We start from the raw sequence: 13,930 nt of genomic DNA on the forward strand, positions 1-13,930 counted from the left end.
TGCCTAGAGGGACAGTTCTTTTTTGGTCTTTTTTGCTTGGATGTTTTTCATTTCACTAGCCACCAGTAGGGTTTTATACAATCACAGAATCACGGAATCACAGAATTTCTAGGTTGGAAGAGACCTCAAGATCATCGAGTCCAACCTCTGACCTAACACTAACAGTCCCCACTAAACCATATCCCTAAGCTCTACACAAATTCTTCTGTTCCACTCTGGAATGGATCATGTATTGAACTACTCCCATTCACCAATTTATGTAGTTATATATCAGAAATATATCTTCCGTGCTGAATATATGAATATATACATAGTGGAGCACAGAATTAATACACTGTAGATACTATGCAACCTGTTAGACTTTCCTGGAATCTCAGGAAGGCTCTGTTATGTGGATGGGGGGACTATACTTTTGTATAGTTGAAAGTCAGGAAATGCCAAAGAAAAGGCTTCAGGTATAATTACAGCTGAGTGAGAAAACATTTAAAGCCTTCTATGCATGCCAGGTATGTTATTTTCAGAATATCAATTTTTTATAACATCCAAAAAAACTATTCATTAAATGTCTTCAGAATGAAAAAAATGAGCTCACAATGCTCCACAGCATTTTATTATGTAGATCTATATAATATATAGATATTATATAGATCTTTCTTTCTTTCCTTCTTTCCTTCTTTCTTTCTTTCTTTCTTTCTTTCTTTCTTTCTTTCTTTCTTTCTTTCTTTCTTTCTTTCTTTCTTTCTTTCTTTCTTTCTTTCTTTCTTTTCTTTCTTTCTTTCTTTTTCTTTCTTTCTTTCTTTCTTTCTTTCTTTCTTTCTTTCTTTCTTTCTTTCTTTCTTTCTTTCTTTCTTTCTTTCTTTCTTTCTTTCTTTCTTCTTTCTTTTTCTTTCTTTTTCTTTCTTTTTCTTTCCTTCCTTCCTTCCTTCCTTCCTTCCTTCCTTCCTTCCTTCCTTCCTTCCTTCCTTCCTTCCTTCCTTCCTTCCTTCCTTCCCTCCTTCCCTCCTTCCCTCCTTCCCTCCTTCCCTCCTTCCCTCCTTCCCTCCTTTCTTCCTTCCTTCCTATTAGGATAACACAGATTTCTTTCTTACTTGTACAGTGTGCAAGCTCTTTTTCTTTCTTGCAGAATAAACAAAGGTGAAATGATCTTCAAAGAGACAACAGGCCTGGAAGATACACCTTTCAAAAGACATAACTTCTGGAATGATATACATAGCTTATAATGGGGGGTTAGAATGGAAATAATTATGTCAACCTAAATACAACAAGCATAGATGTTTCTTTTATGTTACAGAAGATAGATAGCTAGTTTGAAACATCATTTTATTTATTGTATATGTGAACTAATGGGGTGCTAATAGGCACTGTATATGATTAGTTGTTCAGATTCCACAGATAAATTGCATTGTTCATCCACTGTGTGTGGCATGGATGCACAGTTGAGTGTTCATATGCATCCTTTAGTTAATATAGAAACTTTGTGAGCTTCAAAAGCCTTAATTTTTTATTTATTTTTAATTTTTTTTACAGCTGTAATTCTAATTTACGGTTTTAACATGCAAATATAATACAACTTAATCTCACTCATCCAGTTTCACCACAACTGCATCTACAAAATGAAATTAAACAGTATCAGTGAATTTTTCTGGGCACTGAAATTCAATACTCTATACTGTGCAATTGCTTCAACAGCCCTTGGCATCATGTTTGTGTGAGCCAAGTAATATTCTTCCAAAAAGTTTGTGGGAACAACTGAGTGTTATTATGGGCCTGGAACAATTACCAGGAGGCAGTCTGGTCATTGTTAGGTGTGCTAAATGTACTAGTAGAAATGTAAGCCATGGGGATGCTCTGTTGTGCAGTATTAAGAACTCAGAGCTGGGATCTCAGAAAACATTCCTTCTTTAAAAGCAAAAGCAAAAATAGTCACTGCAACAGGCAGAAACAAAATTCAGCTATTGGTTACACTTGAGTATCCAAAAATTCATTAAGAGCAATTGAAGTTATCTATCTAATACAGTACAGTAGAAAGGAATTTTATTTTATTTTGGTTATGGAAAGGATGATAATTTGACAAATATTACTTTTAAAATAACATAAATATTAAAGTAACTCCGATAACTGAACCTTCTAAGCCTTAAACTCTTTTTGTGAATTTAAATCAAGAGTTATAAAAATCAACCTAATGAGGTTACTCAGCTGTGAAAACAGAATGTGAGGATTTAGGTTGTTTGGGTGCATTTATATTGATAAATAGAAGTGGGTCTAAAAGTGAACACAGGTATTGGACCAGTGATCTTCTGCACAACATACTTGTTGTCTCTTTCCTCAGCTTTGATGTGCTCCCAAAAGCTCCCAGCAGATGTTCACAACAGTGCCTGACCATGGTCTTCAGTGACATTGATTTCTAATACTGTTCTTGGAAACAAATGTGGACAAAACTGCCACAGGTTCATCTTCCTTGCCTGATGTCATGTACCAGTACTGTTGCACCTTGTATCTTCCCATGTGATCTCATGCATCCCAAAGCTGGAGCATATATCCTTGGTTTGCATCCTATAAAAACACTGTGGTCTATAGTATAGAATTTTATACTGAATTTTAACAGAACCTCCTCATCCTTAACAATGAAGATTAATAATTATATCCTGAGGGCAAGATAGGGTCAAGAGAAAAACTAGGGATAAGCCATGCATTGAAAATGTGATCATTCTCTCTGGACAGGATAACCCTAAGCATTAGGAGAACGAGACTGTCCATTTCAGTTACCCATGGGTCTACGGACTAGAGCTCTGTAAATTAGTGACATGGGCAGTTCAGTCAGAAGAACAAACATTGAAGACACTAACACTGCGACATATGAAATATGTCTGTGGTAGACTGACAGCAAGAGAGATCAGGGATAAATAAATGAAGAAAAGATTAATAAAAATAGAAGGGGTATGTTTATAGCAGAGGGATACTTTTTACATCAGCTTTGGAGGAAGAAAACATTGCAAAGTGGAGGCAGATACACACCATAATTAAAGAAAGGAGTCACAAAAAGAGGGATTATAAATTTCTGACTGAGAGCAGAATTTGCTTAAACTATTTTTAAGAATTCTGATGCAACTGGAATAAGGCTACATGCATATATTTTACCGCATTGTTTAAATCAACGTATTTCTTGTAATATCTTGATTAAGGACTGTTAGATTTTGGTATCTCTGCATGTCTAACAGCTGTCTGAATCTGCTGCCACATGATCCTTGACCTTACAGGTATGGGGATGGGACAACTTAAGCTACTTGTAAATCAGCCACTCGAAACTATTGTGATGATGTAGGGCAAATGCGCTGTGGCATCCCATTTATGTGAAAGGCTAAAAAAAAAAAGAAAAAAGAGTACCAGAACATGTGCCAAAGATACCAATGGGTCATAGAAATCTGCAGCCAAAGAAGGCTTCAGAGCACATAATTCAAAAGCAATAGAGGCAGAGGCAGAGAATTAGCATGAGTGTACCTAATGAATGGTACTCTTATCAGGGTTTTTAAAAAGAAAAGCTGTTTGTTCTGAAGTTCTGTTATTCATTATAATAACCTTGAAAGACTGCAAATATTTATTATTATAACCTACAGATAAAACAATGTGCAAATAAAGTATTAATATTCTTTTTCATTTTACAAGGAAATGAAGCTAGAAGGAAGAACAATTTTAGATTAAGAACTTTGTATGCAGTCAAGTTCTTGAGATCCATATAGAAAGAGATAATGCTCAGTTTCTGTGCAAATCAAATATCAGATTCAATAGAAAAAAAAAAGTGTCTTGGAAGTCTTGTAATGCAACTCTCTACAACCTTAGGAATATAAATAACTTGAAAATTTGATGCCTAGTAATCATAAATATGACAAAGAAGCCCAGTAGCAACAAGAGTATCTAAAAGTCACTGTCCTTCATCTTTATCAAATGGGTGCCAATAAATTAAGACTGGATTTGTAGTCTTGTAAGCAATGCAAAGGGCTTGTTTGTGTCTGCACAATTTCCTCTGAGTAGAAACACAGACGTTTCTCAATGCCAACACAGCCTTACAAAAGTTGCCTTTACCTTGATACAATCAGAATTTACCAGAAGACACCAGAATATTCCCCATGGATTATTGTCAGCTATATTAATGCAATTAAAATGGCTTGAACACTTTGGTACTTTCCAAGGACCTATTTATACAGCAGTCTATTACTAAACACTGACAACAGCAGCCCAAATTATGATGCACTTACTCACTCTGGAGAGTACTTTGTACCATGAACAGTCTCACTTTGAATAAGGCGTTCACGATCTGGCCCATCACCCTTTAATTATAGATGTTTCAGAGAAGAGTGAACATCAGGGTTTACTGCACTATTTATAAAACAAGCTAACAGACAAACATTGCATGGCTTCTACTGCTTAAAAAAAAAAAAAAAAAAAAAAAAAAAAAAAAAAAAAAAAAAACTTTCCTTCCATTTACGAGCTCTTCCACTGTGTACTTTAAACTAATTTGAATGTATCAATAACATCATTGTAGTAAAAGAGGCATCCACAGATGAGAAAAATCTCACTCTTGGAAAAACATAGCAGTTTACTCAAACAGCTGATTTACAGTGTCTGTTTTGGAAATTAAATGCAATGTATTTATTAATATTAAAAACTACTCACACTGCAATCATGGCATGTCACCCTACCATAAAGCATTTCAGGTTACACTACGATAGGTGTCCTTGAGTGAGCTGAATACCCTCTGAGACACAAAGAAATCTGTCTGCATTGTCCCTCATTCCAATATGACCATACCAAAACACTCATCTGCATAAACCAGCCTCTATCTGACAAAGCTTAGGAGGAAGCAATTTATCCCTGTCTTTCCATAAATGGAGTGTAAGGGCTTTCCTTTGTAGTCTCTGCTACTAAATATTGTTTGAAATAGGATAGCCTGAAAAAAAAAAAAAAACAGTGTATGGATTCAGTAGCATGGGTGGGATTTTCTTGGTGCATTAGGGAAAAAGCACCACTGGGAGGACATGGGAGGAGTTTTCATACCCATATTCAGGTGAAAGCAATGGAAATGTGGTAGGGAAGGTCTCTGGCTTTCACTCAGGAGAGATTTGAACCCTATGTCTTTCTTTTCCTATACCATTCTTATGACCTTACTTAGCAGCTCTTGATTTTCTACCACTATACCATAATATAAATGTTGCTAGTTTCCTCAGCTGTGCATAATTACAGAGTTCACAGGGCATATGAGTTCCCTGTCAAGCTCATTCTTTGTGTTTCAGAACTTATGTTGCTTTTGCTGGACTGTCAGTGCTTTTGTGCACTGTACAGAAGTTGCAGATTATATATTTATCAAAGTATATACATTATATACTTCATGCCCAACAAAGTTTTGTCTCCAACAAAACTATTTTCGATTTTTATCCACCAAACATTATTTACCATGACAGTTCTTGCTCTCTCCAGATACTTACACGGCCCTTTACACTGTGGTTTGTGAGAGTTTCATTATCTAAAATGTACCCCTTACCTTTACCAAGCCTTACAATAGCTTATCAGGCTGAAAATGATTACCTCACATCTAGCAGGGAAGACAACTGTGGGCTTCTCAGTACTTCCTAAGGTTTGCGTGACATACCTCTCCTAACGATAACCTTCTTCCCCAACTCCCAGAGGCTGTAAAGAGAGGCAAAAAGTACCTATTCTGCAGAGGTAGCTTTAGAAGTTGTCTCCAAACAGAATAACCTAACTTTGCTAAATATATATTTTTATTTTATTTTATTTTATTTTAATACAAGAGGATTTGACACTGTGGTCCCATCAGTAAAGGACTTTTTTCCCCCATGCCAATATTTCTACGTATAGAAAAAACAAAGTCAGAGAGATTTGTCTGTGGATGTGAAGAAAGGGCTTGACTAAACAGAGGACTGTTTCTTTGCGTACAAAAAGTGTTTGCTTTGATTTCCAAAGCAAAGCACTGGATCAGCTCAGTAGTTGCTGTCAGCCTTTATCAGATGCTGCTGACAGGTTCCTGAGAGATGTGAGGATTTCTTGCAGAAACTGCAGAACTCCATTGAAAAGGGCAAGGGGAGAATCACACTTGAATACAATATGTTCCCGCTACCTATAAAGACAGGTGGATGAAAAAACTCTTCTCACTTGTGCCAAGGTTTCACCTTAAATGGAAACAGTCCCTTTTGCTCCAGGTACTCATTGCAACGCAGCACAGACTTCTCTACAAGGTCAGAATAAAGGAATCAGAGATCCTGCAATAAACGGTAAATATCCATTTACGTCAAAGACAAGTGTCCCAGACTTAGTGCAATGCTTTCTGGCCTCTGTACACGAGGATACATTGCATCGTAGTATGAAGTGGAGTTCACAAAGCCTAAGTAAGGTACTGAATGAGTATCAGCCTAGTGTCATCTAACACAAAATATTAGGCACAGGGGCTTAGAGGAATTTAGGTCATCTGACTCAGACAGTCAGTTCACGGAGTCCGTCATAAATGCTGCCTTTTAAACACCCTGTTTTGGAGAACAGCTTAAAGTGTGTAATAGAAATGACTTGATTTCTAATAATAGTCAATTAGAAGTTCTCCTCTGTAATTGTATTTGGAAATGCAATGTAAGTGCTTCTGCTGGAAAAAGTTAATTTGTCTTCATTTTCCTATGATTTCTAAAAATAGGTTAGAATTAAATGTCATGTACCTTTGGAATGTGTATGTTTGGTAACTAACAAACTCACTTTGTCACTGTTTATGATCTCAGAATTCTTTCCATGGAAACTATTATAAGGTCACTATTATCATCAAGCAGCAATGAATGCTGTTCATATTTTAGAGAGTCATTAGGGAAAGGACAATCCTAAGGCCTTAAAACCCATTTGTTCATGAGGAAAGAAACATATAATACTTCTTTCGTGAATATATAGTTTTATGTGTATATGGATAGGCATTTTTGATTTGAAGATTTAAAATCATACATACTGCCTCTTGCAGGAAGTTCTCTGTCAGTCAGGTGATGCTTTTATTTTTTGGTTCTTATACTGTATCTTCATAGATGACACACATTCAAAGGAAGCCAAAATCTATCAGGTACAATATGGTCTCAGTTTCCATTAGCACCTTTTAAGGGCATCCATCACCTTGAACTGAGGTGTTGGTTCATTCAAAACCAGATGCTGAACTCTTCCCTCTCAGAGTACATAGAGGTCTTAAAGTGAATATAGCTGCACTTTACTCCCACTGGATGATTTCATTCCACTTCCAGACTGGCGTAACAGAATCCTCAAATAAAAACACAGTTTAGGATTCATTTATTAATGTAAACTGTGGGGAAAAATAAAACAAAACAAAATAAAACAAAACAAAAACAAACAAACTCTAAAAAAGTCTCTTTAATAAAAAGCAAAATGAAGAAAATGTACATTTTTTTCCCAATATTTCAATGTGTAAGGGACTCTGTTTATTAGTTCAACATGTCTCATAGTCTTCATAGTACCACAACAGGTGACTGCACAGCATAAGACTGCACCAGTGTACTGGAAATGATTGAGCTTATGAGAATGATTTAAAAATTCCTATTGCATATGCATGATTATATGTATAATTCAGCTAATGAGTCTTACTTAGAGTCTCTCGGAAGAATTGCCATTGATTGATAGGAGTAGCTTTGGAAGTAAGTGAAGGAGAGAACATTGTCAGTAGAGAACCCTACTCACATATATGCACACAGATATATATCATAGTCAGCAGAAGAAGATGACTTCCATCAACAAAGGCATTTGTTCGCACTTTTCTACCATTAATCTGCTATCAGTTTTTCACATTAGTTCAAACTCTTCCCTAGCATTTAAGAAGGTTTAATTAGAATAAGGAAGCAAACTGTGAATTTCAAGATCTGGATTAAAACATAAAAATATAAACACAGGGTTTGATTTGTGATTATAAGATTAACATGGAGGTTTAAAATTGTTTTATTTGAAGAAGAAACAAAAAAAAAAATTAGAAAAAACAAAGGTGCCTAAAAGCTTGATTTGTTAATCTACTAGATAAAGATACAGATGTAAATACTTACAGCTGTTTGATAATACAGACTCTAGGTAATATTAGTTGGCAAAGATAATGGTTTATAAATAGGTATGAAATAATATTCATTCTAATGTGCCAGAATGTGCCAGAGTAATGTGTCAGTTAGTCAGAGCAAGGAGTGCACGTAATCTCTCTCTCTCTCTTTTTTTTTTCCCCCTTCTGCCTTTCCCTTTTTCTTTTCCTAAGCATATTTCTCTAGTCTTAACAAACTTGTCTAATGACAGTGGATTTTCTTATGACTTATTTCTAAATAAAATTATCCTTTGACTATTAATTATCCTTTGACTATTTCCCTTTGCTTCAGGGGCATACTGATTTTCAGTATGTATCAGTTCATATTACAAATCTGGGTGTTTCTGTGGTATGGCAAGTTTACTGAAGATTAACTTATCTCAGAAATTTATCCAATTTAATGTTTCTTATATACACCGTCTTTTGATTAATTTGTATATCGTTTTGAAAAAAAAAAAAGTTTTCCTATTTTTTTAGGTATGTGGCAATGAAAAATTTTACTTATGTGTCTCCAATTTCTGCAGACATGTATCTACAAGAAAGCTTTAGGGGAAACATTATGATGCATTTTAAATGTTAGCCAAGAAGTTTAATCCAATCTGGTGCAGAAGTGAGTGGTACTATTTATGAATAAAAGTGACTACCTGGACTACCTTCTGTACTAATGAGGAAATCTTCTGTCAGACAAAAATAGGAGGAGCTCCTTGTTTACCTGCAGCAACATTTCAGCATTTCTAGAGCTCTAATAACTGCTTTATTGTCAGTGTCTTGTCAGGCTCATGAAAATATTTTTTCCTTTTTTCGGTGTTGACTATGAACATACAGACTGTTTATTATTAGTATTACTTAGCATGTTATTTACTTTTCCAGTCTTACAGACATCTTTGTGGCAATAGTAGCCATGTCCTTGAGAAACTGTTACCTGTACATTACTCAGATAGGGATGGTCATCAGTTACATCTCTTTCCAGACATCTTGAGCGTAGTCAGAAAGGGAGAAGATACCTTGGATTTTGTAGAATGATTGAAAACTAGGTGATAATTCTCTGTGTGCTCTCTGTTGGGAGTTACTGTAAAACCTAGGAAATGCCCTATCCTGTCTGTACTAATTTTAAGACTCGTTGGCCGATTTCTATCAGATTTGGCAGAGAAGTGAAGATCTCAAAGATAAATATGTTTCTAGAAGTCTCAGAAAACAGAGACAGTTTGAAGAGAGATGTCCTAAACATGAATTCAGTTTCATTTCAGATACCTGCATTCAGGAGGTTGCAACATATGTTGTGTGCTGGTCCATCAGCCTCTGTCTCACGCTACAGTCAATGACAATCTGAAGTGGTAGTCACCTGTCTAAATATAGTCATCTAGTGCCACATGAGATGCCCTAATGTATTTCTCCTAGACCCCAGCTGCCACTTCAGAAGACCATGCAGTTGGTCCTTATCATACCACAGAGATGGCTCAAATACTTTATGAATTACAAAGGGCAACTAAATCAAGCTTTGAATCTCCATGGACTATAGAGGGCACTCAGATAGCCTGGATGTCTGAATCTGTATTAAATCCCAGCCCAAGGCAGGGAAGTAGTTGCCACATATCAGCGCCATTGTATACAGTCTCCTCACTGGTACTCCAGAAGGGTGTGAGTCCTATAAATCCTGTCTGCCTGTCCAGTTCCCTTTCATTCAGCTTCTTGGCTGAATGAAAGCCACACCATAATTTCACAAGAATCAAAATTCATGAGTGAAGTAGGAATTACAAATGTCCCAACCCTGACAAAAGTGCCCATAAAAATTTTCAACCAACAGCAGGACCCCAGTACTGGTGCTGGTATACCGCAATCGAAGAGCTCACCAAGCAGCTTCTCTCATGAAAGCCAAGACTATGGAGCAGGAGCAAAGCCACATCAGAAAGACATAGCATCCCTGAAGTGACCCCTTTTTATATAAAACATGAGGAAAATAAGAAGGCAAAGAGTACCTTGGGAGTTAGCCGGCAAGAACAAACTCGTCTTTATAGTCTTGGCCATCAGCCTGTCTTAAGGCTTTATTTTTTTGGGTGTTAGTTTTGAATTTTCCTCCAATTTCCCTGGATAAACTGGACATTCAGACCATTCAGTCAGGATCATCAACATGTGAGGAGTAATGACGTTTTTCTGGGCTAGGACTTTCCATTTAAATTTATCCCTCAAAGACTTGCCACCCCTCACAAACATGATTTCTCTTAAAAAGTCACTTCAGGAAGTGCTAGAGCTGTGCAGGAGGCTGCCTGCCCTAGTTAAGTTGAATTGGCCACTATTAAGTAACATCCTCTGCCCTTTCTGAGAGGTTTATGAAGACTTGACTCTAACCAGTACCAGCCCACTCCTGCCTGCCTTCACTTTGTCCTTCTCTTCCTCCTCTCCAGGCCTGAGTCTCATTCAGACCTTGAGCTGAAAGCCGTGCTCCAGATCTGCCTCCTCACAACCATTCCCTCAGACCGGGATGCTCTTTCTTGGTAGCACACCCACAGCAAGGGGGTGGGTGATGGTGGGTATAATTTGCCTAACTGGCAAACAGATTAACTGTGTTACTGGCAATTACGTTTTTATTTCATAGTAATGGGCTACATAGATCTTGTTGAAATCTCTCTGGTGTGCTTCTCCAGCTCTGCCAGAGCTGTTGATTGAACTTGTATGACTCTGGCATTTCCCTTCAAGCCAATTTTCATCTGTAGCTCAAAAATAAATAAATAAATAAATAAATAAATAAATAAATAAATAAATAAATAAAAATTGTCTCAACTGTTTTGTGGGGAAAGTAAGAACTGGTATATGACCCTTCTGCTTCCACTCTGATTTCCCTTTGTTAGTGTCTCCTAAGTGACAGGCACAGTGATAATTAAGTGGGTGTTTATGCTTCTGAGACAGACTGTAATTCCAAGGTGTGTGCTCTGCTATGACCAGAATAGTCTGCATATACAGTACTTGTCTACATATGGGTTAAATAAGGAACATCTAATTTGTGAGTCCTGCCAAATAGGACACAAAATGAGGTGGCTTGTCTGTTTGGTAATATTTGAACACTCCTGCTTTTTCACTTATCCCCATGACCTTGCCAAAGTACATGTAGCCTTGAAATACCAGACAGTGCTCCCATATATACACCTATGGCTACAAGAAGTCAGCTAAGACTTCTCTGAAAGTCGGTAGAACTAGTGGGTGTTTTGAGGATGTGACTGACCTGACTTATTTTAGATGTCATTTTTAAAAACAAGGAAATACCTATTTTTGTCTTTTAACTATAAAGGGTGTTGACTAGCTCATATGTTAATGGCTCCACCATAGATGTCTCTGGTTAAATGAGCCTCTCCATTGGTTTTAAGGATGAGATGAATTTGTTTTGTTTTGTTTTGAATGAGCTCTGGTGGGCACTGAAGTACAGGATGGGACAAGAGGCAATGGAGACAAACTTACGTGTAAATATGGGAGGTTGCCTCTGAACAGGGGTTCCCTAGGAAACACTTCATTATTGTGTGGATGACTGAGTGCAGACACAGGTTGCCCAGAGAGGCTGTAGGATCTCCTCCTTGGAGATCTTCAAAAGCCACCTGGAAACGATCCTGGGCAGCCTGCTTTGGGTGGTCCTGCTGGAGTAGGGGTTTGTTGCAGGTGACCTCCAGGGGTGCCTTCTGAACTCAGCCATTCTGTGATGCTGTGATCCTGTGAAATGTCCATTTGGGCATTTCAGTTCCCTTTGTACATCTAGTATCAATTGTTAATTTTACTTGTGAGAAACTGTCCAAGATAAACTAGTGCAAAATATCATTTTGCACCAATATAATTTCAAATAAGCAAGTAGCAAAAAATTGTCTTATTTTGTGGCCAATTTTTCATTATTTCTCCTCAAACAAACAAACAAACAAACAAACAAACAAACAACAAAAAAAAAACACAGAGAAGCTGAAAAGGTCAAGTCTTCTGATTTTACCATATTTCAGTAAATTAGTACCCCTGAGTGACCTTGATTGGCTCTTTATGAACATTAACAGCCTTGATAGTCTTAACTAATTGCCATGCTTCTCAACTCTGGGAATACTGGAAAGCCATTTCTGCCTTTATTAATTTATATATTTATTATGGTGTTGTTTCCTACACTATAATGTAGAGAGAACATTCATGAAACTGTCCTGTGGGATCATCTTTTGACAATAGTTTTTCTCACTGAGGAAAGACTATTCACTACCACACATTGGATTTTCTGGCTTCGCTGAGAAAATGCTGCAGGGGAAGTGGGGGGTGGTGAGAGAAGGGGTACCTTGCATTCATGTAAGAGAAAGAAAACCCCAAACCAACAACCTTTGAAGATGTTTTGTTTTAATTTTTTATGTGAGTAAGGTTAGTTCAGTATGTAATAACAGGCTGTCTTGACAACAAAGGCTGAATCAACACAGAACATGATTGGAATTATGCATGTCAATTATAATGAATCTCATTATGCAACACGAAAGTCTAATTCTATTGTAAAGGACTGTAGTCTGTAGTCTTAAGGCTGATGTCAATGCTGAACAATAACTGCCCTCTCCCTCACGTCATAGACATAAAGAATAAATATAAACCTTATTTAATATGCTTTAATATGCAAATTTCATTGGGGTAGGGAAAAAGAGAGATTTCTTTTTCTAATTAAAAACAGACAACTGTCCTGCTCTTAAAGCAGTCATCATGTCCATTGATTCTTTAAATTTAACATTTTGCTTTCTACAGGAAAAAAAAAAAAGAAAAAAAAAAGTAAGATTTATTAAGCTCTTTCTTTGTATCAGAATAAAAGCCAAGAATGATAATTTCCCATATAGAACTGGCCAAATATTTCAAAATATAAAGTGCACACAGTTGTAGAGATTAGATCATAATTTCTAATAAGAAAATTACAGTAATAAGTGTGATAGTAACACCTTTATGGAATTACTGGATAGTAGGAATGTTACATGTTTTGTTAAAATTTGCTGTTTTTCTTGATTATTTATTGTAAGTTTTTTGACATGTTTGATTGAAATGTCTAGCTTCTGGAGTTTAGAGTTTATTTCACAGAAATAAATAGAAAGATTTTTTTTATTTTTTTTTTTTGTGAGCATGGGATATGAATGCTGTTTGAACTCTTAATATGTATTCCATAATTTGTTGTTAAAGAGCTGCTAATTGCAGCTGGAAATAGGCATGTAGCAGGCATTTTTATTTGATGAAAGAAAACACTGTTGTGGCACTATGTGACTCCGGTAGATGGAGAAATGTAGTAAATGGTAGCCAAATAAAACTCAAGTTTTAAGATTCTTCAGACTGCCATGTAGCAGGATTAGGTGAACATGTTACAGGGGTGAAGCAACATCTGCAGATGTTGCACTGAAACTGGCCCATAGCCATCAGACAATACTTTGCAGAATGTGGTAAGACTAGTCAGTAACCTCTTGTGCTACTGGTTACTTTCAATTGATGTTAGGAAGAGGTACTGCAGCTGACAGCAAAAAGCTTACAGGTGTGAATACATGTATGTCATCTCCAGAAGATAGGACTTCAGAATGGAAAGGAGTTACAGGGTCTGCATTGCACTTGTATATGAAAATTCATGTCTGTGGGCTAGTTTTCAACCAAACTTGTACTAAAATATCTGCTGGTGTAAACTTAGTTTTTAAAACCATAATTTAAAGCAAAATTGAAACAAGACATGTTGATTTTAGAACAAATGACCCAGAATTACTCTGAACTCCCACAGATCACAGTTATTTATTTTTCCAATCAAAAGACAAATGAAAAACAGATTTGCAGGATCCTGAAAGGAACTTGTAGTTA

The sequence above is a fragment of the Anas acuta genome, chromosome 1, assembly GCF_963932015.1.
Source record: "Anas acuta chromosome 1, bAnaAcu1.1, whole genome shotgun sequence".
In the NCBI taxonomy this organism is placed as follows: domain Eukaryota; kingdom Metazoa; phylum Chordata; class Aves; order Anseriformes; family Anatidae; genus Anas; species Anas acuta.